This window comes from Physeter macrocephalus, chromosome 11 (genome assembly GCF_002837175.3).
Source record: "Physeter macrocephalus isolate SW-GA chromosome 11, ASM283717v5, whole genome shotgun sequence".
In the NCBI taxonomy this organism is placed as follows: domain Eukaryota; kingdom Metazoa; phylum Chordata; class Mammalia; order Artiodactyla; family Physeteridae; genus Physeter; species Physeter macrocephalus.
The window spans coordinates 102,947,011-102,966,105 of NC_041224.1; the positions used below are offsets into that span (position 1 = coordinate 102,947,011).

General features: G+C 37.2%; 1 long non-coding RNA gene across 1 annotated transcript in view; it reads left to right on the plus strand.

The window, feature by feature from the left end:
* The first annotated feature begins 247 nt into the window (after positions 1-247).
* The window catches only part of LOC114487114 (uncharacterized), a 183,947-nt gene continuing 165,099 nt past the window's right edge, over positions 248-19,095 (plus strand). Inside the window, exon 1 of the long non-coding RNA XR_003681838.1 lies at positions 248-394. This is a non-coding gene — a long non-coding RNA (uncharacterized lncRNA). The remainder of the gene's footprint in view (positions 395-19,095) is intronic.

A 19,095-nucleotide genomic window follows, 5' to 3' on the forward strand; every position in this document is an offset into this window, starting at 1 on the left:
TGTCCACAGCCTGCCATCAGTTTTATAACAATGACCTTCTTCTCAAGAGGGATTAATGGAATATATGTGTGGATTGCTTGATACTACTCATGAAAACTACTGGTAATACAAATCAAAAGTGACTAACTCACCACAGTAAGTGACTTACTGGAAATACATGGAAACACACATTTAAAAATTAAGTGTAAAATGCCATACGCAAAATTAAAAATGATAGTGAAAAATTTCTTCCTTATCTGCATGATTACAAAGTTTTACAAATGGCTCAGCTAAAGCACTTCTAATATATTTATTATTTCAATGCTTTCCTCCACTCTCCTCTTCTCCTTTCTTATTCTGAGCTTCTTGGATCCTGGATCATGCTTGGATCAGATTCATCCGCAAATGATACACAGTAAGTGCTTAATGAAAGGTTTAAATACATAATACTTGAAACACCATTACTCTAATTTCATTCTAAAAAGAGAAATGTAAAAAATATTCAGCAATATTAGTTATAAAATATCATATAGGAGCTTTTGCATAATGTGTTTCTTGTACCTTCAAAACCTTGAGACTGTATTGGCATGTAGCATAAATTTGGGCCACCATGTTACATGAACATTAGTGGAAAAATAAGCCCAAACTCATAGTTTGATGTTTGTTAAATATCAAAGAAACTGACATTTTGAGTCATCTATTTTAACAATAAGCCTGTCTTCCGTTTTGTGGGACTCCTTTTTGGAATGGCCTTTTGTTTGAAGACACAGGAAACTCTAGTCTTCTGGAGATGTTAAGCCATTAGGTTATATCTTATACAATTTTATCAGAAGGTGGTTGACTGCTGTTCCTATTACCTCATGCTGTGCTTGTAAGTATTTTCATCTAATTTTATGTTGTGCCAGTTTTCCCCATTCCCTAACACATCACACAAACTTAAATGATAGTAGAAAAGACATTATCAGCTCCAAATTCAGAACTAATAAGCTATTTTTTTTTTTTTTTTTTTTTTGTGGTATGCGGGCCTCCCTCCGTTGCGGCCTCTCCCGTTGCGGAGCACAGGCTCCGGACGCGCAGGCTCAGCGGCCGTGGCTCACGAGCCCAGCCGCTCCGCGGCACGTGGGATCCTCCCAGACCGGGGCGCGAACCCGGCTCCCCTGCATCGGCAGGCGGACGCGCAACCACTGCGCCACCAGGGAAGCCCAAGCTATTTTTAAAGTTGTTCTTAACTCCCAAATTGGAGCAGCATATTACTTTCTACTCTCCACTCTATTTAAGCAGTACCAAGATTATAAATCTGTCCTGCAAAGAGACGAGAAGTAAAAAATAACTAATATAAAGACTGTGGAAGGTCTTAAAAGTTTTAATAATTATTCATTCCACCATAAAGAATTTTTACATAAAATAATTTATCCATGCTTTTGTTACCCCCAGGAATGTAGATGTATACCATGTATCTCTTTAAGTATTTTTAAGATTTCTCTTTATTTTGAGGAAAGGAATTTATGCTTTGAAAAGGGAAAGCGACCATGAAAATTTCTCATTCCCAAACCTCTTTTAACCTAAATACTCAACTTTTTCAATCTAGGTATTTTTCTCTAAGTCTTTCCTAACTCCCTGTAATATGCCAGATTTTGTCCAGGTAGTGGAGTAATTTCATCCACAGTAATGAATATGGTTCCGTAAGAAGCCACTTTCTCGAGGGACAACTTTAGAGACTGTAGTCCCTGCAAGTACGTGGGCCATCCTGTTCTTCAGTAAAAGGAGCACAGTTCTAATTTGTTCAGCCACTATATTAACCTCTGTATGATAGGGACCACTTCTTCTTCAAGTGAGTATAAAATATTCCAAAGATCTGGAATTTCATAATATAATTCTACAGTTTCCTGTAGTCCTGCAAGCTCACCATCTTTAGTCATTGTTAATTCTTATACTTTAGATATGTTTTCTTTAGTTATTACTAGAGCAAGGGAGAAAAATTACAATGCATGAAAATTTAAGAATTACTTGCCCTTTAATGATATGACCATTATTGGGAATTATACAAACAGCTCCTCTTGATTGGGTAAAATTCTAATTTTGTTGGTATGTACATTTGTGTGATAAAAGTCTTGCCATTTAAATAAGTCAGAGATAGTTTGTGACTTGCATACCATATGCCTTTAGTAACATGTGGATTTCTAATATATATTTTTTGTACATAAGGATTGCATCATGGACAAACTGATGTATTATGCCCTTTGCACTGCTTACCATTGTTTTTATACTGTCATCCACACATTTCCCCTTAAAAGTCAGTCAAATTTAATTGTTAGACAGTTAATCCAGGTTTCAGATTTGGGTCTATCAATGTATGACAGCTGAAGCAAAACAGTAGTTGCAGTGATCACACCTGGCCACTTTGACCTTTACCTGCTTTTTATTTCTTGTTTTGATGCACAGCTTTTTACTTTTATTATTAATATTTTTAAACTAGCACAGTGAATCTAGTTTGAAGAACCAGAAACAAATATGTCAAGGGAGCAAAGAGATAAAGATTTAGAAATCGCATGCATGTTACTTTATCTTTGGCATGGAATAACTTCAAACTAGAGAAATAGCAACAGATCTGCATTTGGGTATTTCCCTTCCTCTCCCAACTGAAGCAGATCTAGTATAGTTCTGAAGTTCCTATTAAATATTTGGGGCTAAAGAGATTCATTTTCAGTAAGTTAAGAAATCCAGATTTATTTTGTAACTTGGTAGAAGTTACTTGGTGGCAAGAAAGTGAGTTCCAGTAATGAAAGCTGGCAGGCCAGGATTTGTGCTCCACTCTGTTGGCATATGAAATTACAGCACATCATTCAAACAAAATCAATAATCCAACTTTTATGTCCTTTGCTAGGTACAGTGAAAATTTTATTATTCTGTGATCATTTTCTTCTTCCTGGATTAGGTCATGTTCTGTAGCAGTAAGAAGCATCTCAATTAGATGTAATATGCAAGATCAAAACTTGTGTTTTTACCCACGTACCAGAATGCTCATATATTCAAGGAAAGATGCTATAAAAGTCAGACTCTTATTTCCTTAAATCATACCTGTAATACCCTGAATGATATTTAGAGGTTCAGTTTACCTAAAGAAAGGAATTTTGCCCCTCAGTGTGGAATGAGGTTTATAAGCTGTGGTATTCTTTAATTGAGGCAAACAGAACAGAAAGAGATAGTTTGTTTCAACATCAAATTTGCTCTACATGAACAAGGAGAGAAAATCGGATCATATTCTTGCTCCTTTGATTTACCTTCTTCTGTGTCACTCTTCCTCTATGGAACAAGAGTATAGAAAAGACAGATTGTTCTTAGGGAAGGTCTACAGGGCCATAAAAGCCAGGTAATAAATTTACTTTAAAGCTTCAGTTCCTAAAGTATGTTTGCATAGTAAAGTATGGACCAGGCCAAAATCCAGGCTTAAACATTTTCTCCTTGTTATCACCTCGTTAAGCTCCCCAAATCTGAGCCACGCCTCCTACAGTCACAGGTATGATGCCACTAATTAAGAAAAAGGGGCTCATTACCAATTCTCATTAACATCAATTGGAATTTTAAAGCCAAATCCCTGGACTGAAAATTTACCCCCTTAATGTTCAACACAGGTGAACAAATAAAATCGTTTAAATGCCTGTATCATGGGGTAGTGCAAGTATGCTCTCCAAGGATGAACAAATTGCTTACTGCAGTATGGCACTAATCCCATTGCTCAGTAAAAGACAGGCAGAGCTTTGAAAAAAATACTATTCAAAAGGGAGATTCTGACAGGGAAACGGGTGGAGCATGGGAACTGATATCACAATATGCAAATTATTGTCTGAATATGTGTCACCTCTAGTAAGGATATATGGGTGAACAAAATTAACAATAGATTGTGCCTGACAACTAAGTGCTCAACAAATACTACCTGAGTTAATGATTGAAGAAATAATGTTCACCAGTATGTTTTAACCTGCTGAAGAAATTTATCTCTCAGACTCTTTTAGCATTTGCTTCAGAATGTCCTAGATCACATTCTTTAAGCCTTCTTATGTGATTTTAATTTCTTATAGATAACACTGTAAGTTATTTTATTGTGGGAGGCTCTTGAGTTAAAACATTTCAAAATGCTTAATTTCATGAAAAGTTAAAATGTGTTGATTTTGTTGATTTGAAAGAGCTGTTCTGCAGTTCACTGAAGTGATAAGCCATATGGAAATAAGTCTCCTTGGAAAATAAAAGCAACCTTCCCTTGCATCAGATTAGGCTTTCTCTCGTTTGTAAACCCAAAAGCTAGCCAGTTTTTAAACTGAATTTCTACTTTCCCTCATAATTTCTCTTCCTTACCCCAATGTAAACAATGACCCAGAAATATTCACAAGATTAATGTTTGCCCCTAAACTATATGTGGATTGTAGACTTTTTTCTGGTTTTATAGAATCTTGAGTTATATGATAGATTACTTTATAAATTGCCTATATTTTTCCTGAGTGGGCGTGTTGTTCATATTTAAATCACGTTAACGATTTGTACCATGATTAACCTTCCCCCAAAAGTGTACTGACTTTGGTCTAAGTTTCTCATGAGTGTCAGATTTCTTCATAATGTTACTACCTGTCGGTGGCAGTTAAGGAATCATAGAGTATTGTAGCTAGATGGAGCTTTCAAAGCCATTTAGTTCAGTCCTCACATTTTACACATAAGGCAGCTGAACTCCAAGAAGTTAAATTTACTTTCCCAAGCTCATAGGCAATGATAGGACCCTAACTAGAATTTTGGTCTCCTTACCCCCAATGTAGCCCTGGTTTAGTAGCTGACTCAACCCAAGTACATAGTAGAAGTCTAGCTTCACTCCCCCATCACATGCTACCTTCTTTCATAATTCCAAAGTTGTCTTAAATTTGTGATTAATCAGAGTAGAATAAACCCTTAGGGAAATATTCTTCTGGATATATGTGAAGATCAGTTATTTTACTTAAGAGAGGCCTGCCTTATAAGCCTTATAACCTTATAAGTGTTAACTTTTCATCTTTTCACCTGCTTTAAAAATGGAAAGACAGTGATAATGGATGCATAAATGCATCATGGGATGGATAAATTGTGTGAGTTAGAGAAGAGAAAATGAATGTGTTTGTGAAAGAGTGAGCACATCAATCAGTGGTTGCATGGTGTTTGCACCAGTGTGTCCAGGGAACACCTCACCAATCAATCATTCAGGAAGCTCCCTCCAGCTTTCAGGAGAAAAAAGATTTCACAGTAAAGTGCTATAGAGAAAGCTTAGCATCTAAAGAGGTCATTCTAGGGACTCTTCAAGTTCCCAGAGGGGAGGAAAAAGAGGGGAGGGAGCAAAATGCCATAGAAAGCCTATAGTTTGGAATTTTTTAAAATGCTGATTGTATCATGAATCATTCTCATTTTATACCGACTCAAAGGCACTAATTAAACATCATGTGGTATATTCCACTCTTATCTGAGCATAAAAATATTGACACTTCTGCCTTCAAGAAAAGCTGAAAAACTGAAAACAGTGTTTTCTCCTCAAACCTTCCATCACTGTACTGAATTATAATCCAATACTGCTGTTTTCCTTGAACATTAAACATACAAACATTCATTGGAAATATTTCAGTTTTATGGGTCATTCATCCAATAATTGTTGGTCACGTGCAAGATACTAATTTAGCTACTGCCTTGAAGTAGCTTACATTGATAAGGCAAATAAAATTAGTATGTGAATAATTATGATGCAAAAGAGAAGGAATTAAATGACAGAATTGTTTAAGCAACATTGTCTATTCCCAAATTTCCAAGAAGATAAAGAGAACCACAGAAATACGAAAAGTTTGTCCAAGATAGTCTATTATTGTATTGCAGATCTGGGAATTTGCTTCCCAAGGAACTCAGTTCTCAGTAATATTATACTTGCTCCTGAAGGTGGTGTACCATTTGCATAGCTAATTAATGCAGGAAACATATTGAAATGTCTTAATAAAATGTTGCCCATTAGTGAGGAAAGGCAGCTACTGCCAATAAAGTGATTTCGTGAACAGGAAGTAATTCTCGCCACACAGTCCTGACAGCATGGCTTCATTTACTGCTTGCAGTCACTCTTTCTATGCTGGCTTTTCAAGTCAGAAACTGGTAGAAATTCAGTGTAAGGATTACCATCAAAGTGTAATTGCAAAGGAAAATGCAAGCAGCCAAACAATAATGAAGTGTATCCATTCCAAACCAACGAAACCAGTATTAATTGTGATATACAGTATGAAAACAACAGCATCTGAGACAGTGTACAGTTTAGTATAGAAGTTGAAAGCACCAACTTGGGGATTGGACGGACAGGGTTTTAATTCTGCCTCTTCCATTTGTTAGCTGCATGGCCAAAGATTTCCCTTTCTCATCTGTATTAACATCACAATAAAAAATGGTAGTGGTTGCTGTTTTCCTTCGTTTTCCCCCTTTATGACTCCTAAAACAGAGAACAACCATTTATTTTAAAACATGAGTACTTATCATACTTTGTCTTATATTATATAGGTTGCTGTAGGCTCATCTGTTGCCCTGCTTACTTGTGAACTATTTGGGGGTAAGGATCTCTTGAATTCTGTTAGTGCCTAAACAGTACCATACACATAAGAGGCACTGAAAAATTTATGGAAGATGACGATGTAGCCAACTGCATGTAAGGCCATGTGAACAATCCATAAATCCTAATAACCATTCCAGTTTCACTGGTATCACTGTGGATTTAGAGTAGCATTCAACCCATAAGTAGTTTTCTAATCTCAAGAGTTTTCTACCAATAACAAAAATAACAATAATAGCTATCATTTATTGAGTCAATTATAAATTTGGTGTTTTCCCATACATTAGCTCACATAGTCTTCACAGTCACTTTCCATAGAAGATATTTTAATCCCCTTTTTAATATAATCAAAATAAGACTTAGAAGGATGTTAACTAGGTGGTCCAAGGTCACACAACTTGACAGTAGGAAAAAAAAACTGGATTTTTACTTAAGTCTAACCCTAAAGGCCAGTGTTTTTTCTTACATTTCTTTATATTGATATTTGCAACATTATGAGTCTTAGATTGAAGACTAATTTCCTAATTGTATTTTATTGAAAGTATGATATCCACTAGTGAAATTTACAGGTGAGTATAATTTTTATATTGCTTACAAGTAGCATTTTATTCAAATGTCCCTAAGACTTTCTTAACCACTTAACTATTCATTTGAGAATTCTCAGGTCCAGTGCCCTCAACAGCTCACCAGATGATATAACTTGGGTGAAGCACTTATTATTTACCCATCAGTTTTGTCCACTGTGAACTTCAAATAGTGTTTATTAACAGAATATATTAAGTTTGTCATGGAAAACAGTATGTAAGAATCCAGGTCTTGAAGACATTGAGTAACTAAATGACTTCCAGATTATATTATTTAATTAAAGCAGCTATTCCTATTACTGATTATTTATCTAAACTCATCAAATTACACCAGCTTATAGGTAGTGATGGTCTACAGAAAGAACATCAAAATCCTGGGTAGATTACCATTATAATACATATATAATACATATAAATAGTAAATACCTCAATATCAACAGCACAAAGTTTTCTAGCATATGATTACAATAAGGCAAATTCCTTTAAGAGTTTCCATGGCCCATCATTATTACTTTTTTAACTATCCAAAATTACTCCTATTTGAAAAATTTCACCAAAATCCAACTTGAAATTTCTTACTTTTTGACCACTTACATTGACCTATAAGTCAACTTTATAAAATGAAATGATTAGTTTTCCATGAATAGTGTAATGCTGATTTAATATGTCAGCTACGTGACATCTCATATTTATACATATAATAAGACTAAGAATATGAAACCTAAACCAAAAAACCTTCACGTTTCTATATAAATAGTAGATTAGAAAGCACTTAGTTTTTAAATTCCATCTAATCACACATTAAAATCAGCATATGTGGGTGTTATCTCAGTAAACTATTAGTCACAGGGGTTTTTCTGGTTCTTTCTTTTTTCACTAAGAAAATATTCATAACACAAATTAAAATTTGAAGGCACAGTCAGTAATTTCTAAGTTGAATATCTTGCAACAGCAGTATATTTTCCTACTACTCAGACAGCAAATCCCCCACGGTGAGTACAGCACACTGTGGGAAAGAATCATGCTGTAAGCACTGACCTTGGTACATAAGAATTCGAGTATTTAAGAAATATTTCTTTATTTTAAAAAAGCTAAAATCTTATCAGTTTTTTACAAATTTGAAGTTTTAAAACATTGGATATTCTGGGAAATACACACATTCAACATTGAATTTTTGATAAGAGGCTGTGAAATTGTCTTGCAGTCAGGCTCTCTCTGTTATCTCTGGAGCCAATTCAAATTAGGCAAAAGAAAAACTTATCTTATCGTCATGGTTCTAATATTCTTTTCTTTTTTTTTTTTTGCGGTATGCGGGCCTCTCACTGTTGTGGCCTCTCGCGTTACGGAGCACAGGGTCCGGACGCACAGGCTCAGCGGCCATGGCTCACGGGCCCAGCCGCTCCGCGGCACGTGGGATCTTCCCGGACCGGGGCACGAACTCGTGTCCCCTGCATCGTCAGGCGGACTCTCAACCACTGCGCCACCAGGGAAGCCCTCTAATATTCTTATTAAACACTTTTCTGCCAGTGATTGACCCTGGCACACACATTGAGGTGTCTTTTTTTTTTTTTTTTTTTTTTTCCGGTATGCGGGCCTCTTACTGTTGTGGCCTCTCCCGTTGCGGACCGCAGGCTCTGGACGCGCAGGCTCAGTGGCCATGGCTCACGGGCCCAGCCGCTCCGCGGCATGTGGGATCTTCCCGGACCAGGGCACGAACCCGTGGCCCCTGCATCGGCAGGCGGATTCTCAACCACTGCGCCACCGTGGAAGCCCCATTGAGGTGTCTTAGACCAGACCCTTAGATGAAAATTCGTATGCAAGTGATTTATGAGGGAAGCACAGGCAGGGAACAGAAGGAAGGCTGGCACAGTGCAGCCTCAGGGGAACTCTGGAGTACACATTATGCCGCAGAGTTGTCCCAACTGAGGCAAGGGAAGTAGACTTCCCTACCCCTGGACTACACAGTCTCTGCTACTTGTGGGCCAAGTGACTCTAGTAGCCCAAGAGGATGTGGCTATTACACCAAAGGGTGATTGCACAGAAACAAAAACAGTAAAAGGGTTTCTGGGCAGAGCATTGACATTGCAACAGGTTGTACCCCAGATGCCAGACGTGGAAATAGAACCCAACTTAAGACCTATGTTTTCCTTGATGTCCATTAAGAGTATTTTGACTTCAGGATATAGAAATGAATAGATCTCACTCCAGATGTAGCTTGATCCTATATTCACACAATATCATCAGGTTCCATCTCTCAGCTCTACTTTCTCTGGGTTTACTCCATCCTGATGTGATCTCTTAGCAGCTCCTATCTCTCTCCTCATTGCCGTTGCAGTTCCAAGCTTTATATCTCCATACACAAAGCACAGGTAGAAATGAGGGAATCCATATCTCTTTTTCACATCAAAAATACTGGATTACTTACACTGATCCAGTGTAGATCACATGTTCAATTCTATTCTAATTGATAAGGCCATAGAAATGTATGGATTCATTGGCTTAAGCCAATGTTACATGCCCATTCCTAAATTTAGCTTCAGTTCATTAGCTGAGTCAATATTATTCAAATGTCATAGTTTGGACGTTCAGAATATTAGAAAGGAAGAAGAGGAAAGTACATGCTAGGAAAGAAATTAATAAATAGCCACTGGTCTCTTGTTTTTACTGTAAATTTGAATTCACTGTGATCTGAGCCTAAGTAATTTCAAGCTGTAGACATGACAGTGTTTCAGCCAAGTTGTGAACCCAGTTGGAATTAGCAGAATTGGGTTGAGTGGAAGGAGAGACAGAAAATTCCCAGAAGTTAGGCTATGGTATGTGAAGCATGGGATATACCACCTCTGTTATCACTACCACCACCATCACCTCATCACCCTACCTCTGCAAACAAGAAAACAAGCCTTCCTACCATATTTACTCAGTTGGAATAGAGGTTTGCCATTAAATACAGCTTTTGAAATGGATATCCTAGGAATTTCCTATAGGCCCAATCTGGGCCAAGACAGAAGAATGAGGCTTAGTCAATTAGACATATGACTATCTCTTAACTGTTCCATCATTTATTCACTCAATAAATATTAAACACCTACTATACACCAAGTACTATTCTGAATACTGGAAGTATAGTGGTGAACAAAACATAGTAGGTACCTACTGTCAGCAGGGGGTTACAGACAATTACAAATAGGCAATAAGATATCTTTAGAGAGTGATAAATACTATGAAGAAAATAAAAGGGAATGAATTTGAGATCAGGTAAGTGGAGCATTTATCTGAAAAGGTGATATTTGAGCTGAGACTTGATTGATAAGAAGAAGCCAACCATGCAAAGATCTCTAAGAGCATTAAAGGCAGTGGAAATAGCACAAAGGCAAGAAGTAGGAATAAATTTGGTGTTATTAGAAAACAGGGGAAAAAACAGTGGCTGGAACATGGTGAGTGATGTGGAGAGAGGTGGGTGCAGTTAGGGTGGACCTATGGCCAGACCCATGCATGAGTCCTCTGTGTCTGTCTCGAAGGGCAGTTGGTGTTCAGCTGGAGATGAACTTCAAATTCCAATGGTCTTCATTCTTCAGCTCTGCTCCCAAGTCACTTGAGTATTCCACAAAACCCTAATGAAATCTTAATGGTTCATTTTAGCCAATGTCTTTATCTTTTATTGATTTTGTACTAAAATATCTTTACTTTTTTTATTTTAGAACCTGTAGAAGCTTATAAAATCCAGGAATTTAAACAAAAAATTTTTAACAACAAAAAGAGCTTACCTTGTGCATACATACCATTTTATACCTTACCCCACCCACACACTTAATGAGATACCATGGGCACTATCTCATATCTTTACATACACCACCCCCTTCATTCTTTTTCATGGTTGCATGATATTTCATGGATGAGTGTATGATAATTTATTTCACCGATTGTCTATTGATGGACATCTAGGTTATTTACAGTTCTTTTCTATTGTAAACACTTCTGCAGTTGAACACTCTTGAACAAATGTCTTTACATTCTTGTACAACTATTTAAGTAGGATAAATTCCCCATAATGAAATTGCTGAGTGAAAGTATGAGAATCAAAGCAAATATTGCCAGACTGCCTATGAAAATGTTGTACCATACTCTTCCCACACTTGGCCAGTACTGGAACCTATCAATACGTTTTGTCTTTGCAAATCTGATAGAAGGAAAATGTTGCAGAAGTTCTTATTTTATTTATTTTTATTTTTTTATTGAAGTATAATTGATTTACAATATTGCATTAGTTTCAGGTGTACAGCATAGTGATTCAGGTGTTTTTTTGCAGATTATATTCCACTATAGGTTATTATAAGATATTGGGTATAATTCCCTGTGGTATACAATAAATCCTTGTTGCTTATCTATTTTATGTATAATAGTTTGTATCTTTTAATCCCATACTCCTAATTTGTCCCTCCCCTCCCCGCCTTCCCTTTGGTAACCATAAGTTTGTTTTCTATGTCTGTGAGTCTGTTTCTGTTTTGTATATAGGTTCATTTGTATTATTTTTTAGATTCCACATCTAAGTGGTATCATACAGTATTTGTCTTTCCCTGACTAACTTATTTCACTAAGCATAACATCCATTTTACTGCACATGGCAATATTTCATTCTTTATTATGGCTGAGCAATATTCCATTGTATATATTATATATATAAAACACATCTACTTAGGTCAGTCATCTGTTGATGGGCACTTGGGTTATTTCCATGTCTTGGCTATTGGAAATAGTGCTGCTATGAACATTGAGGTGCACGTATCTTTTCAAGTGAGAGTTTACACTTTTTCCAGATATATACACAGGAGTGGGATTGCTGGATCATATGGTAGCTCTATTTTTAGTTTTTTAAGGAACCTCCATACTGTTTTCCATAGTGGCTGCACCAATGTACATTCCTGCCAGCAGGGTATGAGGGTTCCCTTTACTTCACACCCTCTTCAGCATTTGTTATTATTATTATTATTTTTTTTTTTTTGCACTACGTGGGCCTCTCACTGTTGTGGCCTCTCCCATTGCGGAGCACAGGCTCTGGATGTGCAGGCTCAGCGGCCATGGCTCACGGGCCTAGCCGCTCCGTGGCATGTGGGATCTTCCTGGACCGGGGCATGAACCCGTATCCCCTGCATTGGCAGGTGGACTCTCAACACTGCGCCACCAGGGAAGCCCTAGCATTTATTATTTATAGGCATTTTGATGATAGCCATTCTGACCAGTGTGTGGTGATATCTCATTGTGGTTTTGATTTGCATTTCTCTAATAATTAGCGATGTTGAGCATCTTTTCATGTGCCTGTTGACCATCTGTATGTCTTCTTTGGAAAGATGTCTGTTTAGGTCTTCTGCCCATTTTTTGATTGGGTTGTTTGTTTTTTTGGTATTGAGTTGTATCTGCTGTTTGTATATTTTGGATATTAACCCCTTATTTGTTGCATCATTTACAAACATTTTCTCCCATTCAGTAGGTTCTCCTTTCATTTTGTTGATGTGCTCCTTTGCTGTGCAAAAACATTTAAGTTTGGTTAGGTTCCATATGTTTATTTTTGCTTTTATTTCTTCTGCCTTGGGAGACTGATCTGAGAACATATCGCTATGATTTGGATCAAAGAATATTTCACCTATGTTCTCTTCTAGGAGTTTTATGGTGTCATGTCAAACATTTAGGCCTTTAAACCATTTTGAGTTTATTTTTGTATATGGTGTGAGGGCATGTTCTAATTTCATTGATTTACATGTAACTCTCCAACTTTCCCAGCACCACTTGTTGAAGAGACTGTCTTTTCTCCATTGTATGTTCCTGCCTCCTTTGTCATAGATTAATTGACCATGGGTGCATGGGTTTATTTCTGGGCTTTCTATTCTGTTCCACTGATCTATACAGAAGTTCTTATTTTAGTCATCTACAGACCCTCAGATTATTTCCCCTCATTCCTTACGTATTTTGACTCCAGTTTCTCTGTCAAGTCTTGGTGACTACAGTATCCTTCCAAGGTAGACAAGATAGTCCTTCCAGTACCTACCTGCTCTTCTTCATTGACAGACACTAAATCTCATGGTTATACACTGAGCCTTGTCATTTTACCAATAACAGCAAACCCTCCATAGTCTCATTTCAAGCATCTAACACTCTGATTGCCCCTACCTCTCTTTCCAGTTCACTACCTGTAGTATTCTAATCCACTACCTGTAGTACTCTAATCCACTGCAGGACCTATAATCATTAATCCTACATCTCTTAATTCTTCTCAGTCCCTCCTTGTCCTTCCTTCATAGCTCCCTGCTGTCCTTCCTTTGTTTCCCTGGATAGATGTAATGAGCCATCTTTGTGATCACTCCATGCACTTACCCTCATTTTCCTTGTACTTTCCCCACCCCCATTACACTCACCTGACAAATACCAGCCCTGGTTTAATCCAGTTTACTGCCCTCTCTTTACCTGCCCCTGGGCACCTAAACATAGCTAAAGAAAAACCACAGGCATGCTGACTGGTGTACTTTAAATCTGTGAGCATTTACCATTACTGAGCACTTTCTGCTAACCCAGAAATCTTACTATATTCTCTAATCCATTCACTCTCTGTCAACTCCTTGATGACTAGTTCACAATTTCTCCTCTCATCCCAGACCTCCAACAATTTCTTCTTCCTCTTGACTCTTTGATGATGATCTTAATTCACAGAGATAATGGAAGCAATCAGAGGAAAATTCCCACACCCTCCTGCTCCACATTTAATATTCTATTTATATCTGACTTCCTCCTGTTACTGCAGATGAACTGTCTGTGCACATATCTAAGGCCAATTTTGAGGCAAGGAAACTTGAAGTTATAAATAGGAATACTAACAATGGAGTAAATTGTTAGTATTGGAGGAATACTAACAATGGAGTAAATTGTATATGGAATAGTTAAGGTAGAGAGTGCTAGATTTGTTGTTCAGCTCTTTCTGTATGTTGACATCATAGTGAACATACTCTAATGATTCATGTCTCCATGGAAATGTACAAGACCCCATAAGTCAGTTGGCTACCCCTTCATTTTACAAGTTGAGACCTAAAGAAGTAAAATGACTTTCCCAAGGATATAGCTTTTTTCAATGGACCACTAGAGGAAAAATGGCAAGCAACATAAAGGTAGTTTCACAAAATTTGTTTCTGTAGAACTTACCAAAAATTAACAAAAGAAGCAAAAACAAAAAATTGTATGACCAGCACTATAACTAGGGAAGGACAAAAATACATTATCAAAAAAAAAATGCATTATCCAAATACAGAACAATTTAAGTCAAATTAGAATAAGATCTTTCTACACAGAGTTCCTCTTCTAGGGAGTAGTGTAATGAGGAGATAATATGAGAATAAAATTTTTTTTATTTTTTTTTTATTTTTTTTGCGTTACACGGGCCTCTCACTGTTGTGGCCTCTCCTGTTGCAGAGCACAGGCTCCGGACGCACAGGCTCAGCGGCCATGGCTCACGGGCCTAGCTGCTCCGCGGCATGTGGGATCCTCCTGGACCGGGGCACGAACCCGTGTCCCCTGCATCGGCAGGCGGACTCTCAACCACTGTGCCACCAGGGAAGCCCTAAAATTGTTTTTAGAAAACTCACTGATACCCTTCCGATTTTATCCTAAATTTAGAGGGATAGAAATTAGGGGTAAAAATAGGGCAAATACAAATATGTTGACTATTCCCTTTAGGAGTACCAGTCCCTTATTATTTCAATAAAATAAGCTGGAACCCTGACTTGAAGAGCCACTGAGTTTGGTCATTTCTGTTCTCGGTCCAAAAGGAGAGAAGGAGTGAAATGGGGAATAATCTCTACGGAGCAGTTGGCTTGGTCAAGACCAGCAAACAGAAGCCAACAAAGTCAGGGAGGCAGTGGAAAAAAATGTGTTGTTCAACCGTACAGACCACCTGTATGGTGTTCAACCATACAGACCAGGAAAATATCTAAATTATATAGGAAAACAAAGTGAAGCCCATAGGATTTACCCACCTCCAAACTCCACTAATGTATGAGGAGAAAGAAGGAAGGGCTATCAAAAACAGAATTCTCTCACTCTTCCTGCCATCCCCTCTGATATCTGAGACACAAAACAAATAATACTGAACATTGGTATGTGGCCACTGCATATATGCTAACAAAGAATTTACTGAGTACCTAGGCATTCAAAAAAGAAAAAGCTTGGGGAATACAACCACACTATTCTGGAATGACAGAGGGTTGGATAAAATGGCCCACTCAGAAATGAGAGCTATCAAATAAATTTTACTCCCACCAAAAAGAAAAAAAAAAGGAAGCAAAGAATTACAACATATAAAATTCAGATAGAGCTGATAGTCTGGAAGAAAATGCAGTTCAAAAATAGTATAAAAATCTTGCAACTGCTTTGCACACTCAAGAAAATTGAGAACTTGGATTTTATGAAGTAATAGATCAAATATGGGATAAGACAAGGAATAAGGTGAAAAGGAAGGTTGTAGAACAAAAGAAAGAAATTGGGAGGAAAGTAACAACAAAAGAAAAAAAAATAATATATTTTAAAAAGCAAAGAGACTCAGCAATGTAGAAAACCCAGACAGGATTGAGGACAGGATTGTGAAAATTCACACAAAAATAAGAAGTCATAACGAGTCAAGCACTCAAAAATACCAAAGTATCAATAGATATGAAGAAAAGTGGAAAGCTAACATGTGGTTATTATATGCTGGGGGGACAGAATAAATGAAACCCTCAAAAATATAAAGAAAAGTCTCCATGAGTGAAAAAAAATACCTTGAAACTATAGATCAAAAAGGTTCAATTTGTTTTAGAAAATGCTTATAAAGAATGGCCAATATCAAGACATCTTTTAAGTTAGTAAACTGCAAGGATAAAAAAATGCATTTAGAAAGAAGATCACTTAAAAGGGTGATGGAGACTTAGGGACTCAGATTTTTTCAAATTACAAATGTGAAGATGCTGGAACATTGTCTATAGAATTTTCAGGTTAAAAACTATGACCGTCAGCTAAATGGATATATTTGAGGAAAAATTATATTCTCAAATGTGTCACCCATGTCTGATTTCTCACAGTTGTACTTAAAACATAACCCAGACTTCCATTTCTGACAATATGATGGATTAAATTCTAGAGCTGCCAGATATAGCAAAAAAAAAAAAAAAAAAAAAATACAGAATGCCCAGTCAAATTTTAATTTCAGATAAACAAGGAATACTCTTAGTATAAGTATGGCTCATGTGCTATTTGGGATATACTTATACTAAAAGAGTATTCCTTATTTATCTGAAATCCACACTTTGTACATCCTGAGTTTCTTACAACACTAGGTAGTTTGAAAAATATCCCAAAACATATAACTAAAAACAGTGGATATTTTTTTTAAAAAAACAGACAAAAATATCCCTTAAATTTTGTGACTGATCTCATAAGAAAGTAAAATAAATCTCTAAGGGAACAAATGGGAAAGAAATTGGTAAGCTGAACCTGAAACGATGAGAATTATTTGCTAAGCATAGTGATCAAAATGCTTGTGTTTGAATGGCCATTTAGGACAGAAAACGGTGCTTTGGTGCTCCATAAAATGAAGAGTAGGATCTGAGGCCTCTCTATAAACCAGCATTCTTGGAGGGCTATAATTTCTGAAAGGATGATCTGAGAAAATATGCTCACCAGAAAAAGGAGACAACAGGAAACTTGTGTGTCTTGGCTTAGGCTCTAAGTAGAAAACAAAATACATTCCCCTGTGAATTCAAGCACACAGGTTTTCCCTGAAACAAATTTGGACTTGAAATTGCATGATCAGTGAGGTCCTAGAGACCCCAAGCAGATAAATTAGTTTCAAGTAGTCCCAAGTTAGTAAACTGGTAATGTGGAGCAACTGGCAGAATCACAGACAAATTCCTCTGAAGAAATGCACACTGAACCCAGGCTTTGCAGGCATTGCATGGATAAAGCCATGCCAAACATTAGTTCACCATCCAAAACAACAGAATGCATCAAAGAACAGACTACTACAAAGAAGAGTCATCAGGACAAAAAATGAACAAACAAAAAATAAATACAAAAAAAAGATAACAGAATTAGAACCCTAGGAATTTTTTTGGATACATTATTGTTAGATACATAATATGAAGTATTTGGAAACAACAAGAGACTACTAAAAGTGGGCGAATGTTTGAAAGTAAAAAAAAACTGAACATTTAGAAATAAAAACTATAATCATTAAAATTTAAAATTCTGGGAATGAATTAAGCAGAAGATTAGACACAGCTGAAAGAGAGACATAGTAAATTGAATATAGAGCTGAAGCAGTTATCCCGTATGCAGCACAGCAAGACATAGTCATGGATAATATGAGGCAGGGGTTAAAAACATGAAAGATAGAAAGAGGGGTCTAACATGTCCAATTATGCTCAGGAAGAAGAGAATAGGGGAAATAAGGTAAAATCAGTACTCAAAGAGATCATGAGCGAGGAGGTTTCAGAATTGAGGAAAGACTTCTGATGCAGGACAAGTAAGAAATCCTCACTTAACCATATGGTGTTTTAAACTCAGAAACAAAGATAACAAGAAGATTTTAAGAGAATATTCTCCTGATGAGAGTGTACATTTATCACCCTTTTCGAAGGACAGTTTAACAATATTTATCCATGATTAAAGTGTTCATATCTTTTTACCTTGTGATCCTCCTCCTAGAAGTTTATCCTAAGGTTATACTCTGACAACAAGGATGTTGATCTCCATATATTTTATAACAACAATACTTTGGGTACAATTTAAATATCCAGCAATAGGAAAGCTAATAAATGAATTATAGCATAATAGTTCCTTGGGATGTTATACAGCATTAGAATGGCTGGTATATGTGTATATCTACATTTATTGATAAGGACAGATCTCCATTCTTATCAATAAATAAAGCAGCAGAACAGCAAATATCATGTGGTCCCACTCACGTAAGGTTACATATACATTTTTGTTTATATTTAAGTTGTCTTGGTGTATTACCCAATGTGGGTGTATATAAATAAAAAAAGGTCTAAATGGACATTGGAATGGTCTAAAAGATTGAAAGTGGTTATCTCTGAGTAGTGGGATTTCAGGGAATTTGAGTTTTCCTTCATATATTTCTTCAGTGTTTAATTTTTTTTCTTAGGAAGCATGGTTAAACATACATACATCTACATAGGGAATATTCCACATTTCTTAATTCCCAGTATAGTTGTCTTTCCTCAAAACACAAGACCATTCTGATGATATACCATTTGACTGTTATGGATAGGGCTATCCATATAACTATAATTATGCTACACTTTCATGTATGTTTTTTGATGTCTTGATATATAGGAATCATCCTCCATTACCACTCCCAAATGTCAGGTAACTAGTAAATGAATTCATTTTGGTTACCTTATGTAGGTAAAGACTAAGGAAATGTATTCAGAAGTTTAAGAAGAGAAGTACACGGGACTTCCCTGGTGCACAGTGGTTAAGAATCGCCTGCCAATGCAGAAGACACGGGTTTGAGCCCTGGTCTGGGAAGATCCAACATGCCGTGAACAGCTAAGCCCGTGCACCACAACTACTGAGCCTACGCTCTAGAGCCTGCGAGCCACAACAACTGAAGCCTGTGTGCCTAGAGCCCATGCTCCACAACAAGAGAAGCCACCGCAATGAGAAGCCCACACACCGCAACGAAGAATAGCCCCCACTCGCGACAACTAGAGAAAGTCCGCACGCAGCAATGAAGACCCAATGCAGCCAAAAATTAATTTTTAAAAAAAAGAAGTACAGGGCTTCCCTGGTGGCGCAGTGGTTGCACGTCCGCCTGCCGATGCAGGGGAACCGGGTTCGTTCCCCGGTCAAGGAGGATCCCACATGCCGCGGAGCGGCTGGGCCCGGGGGCCATGGCCGCTG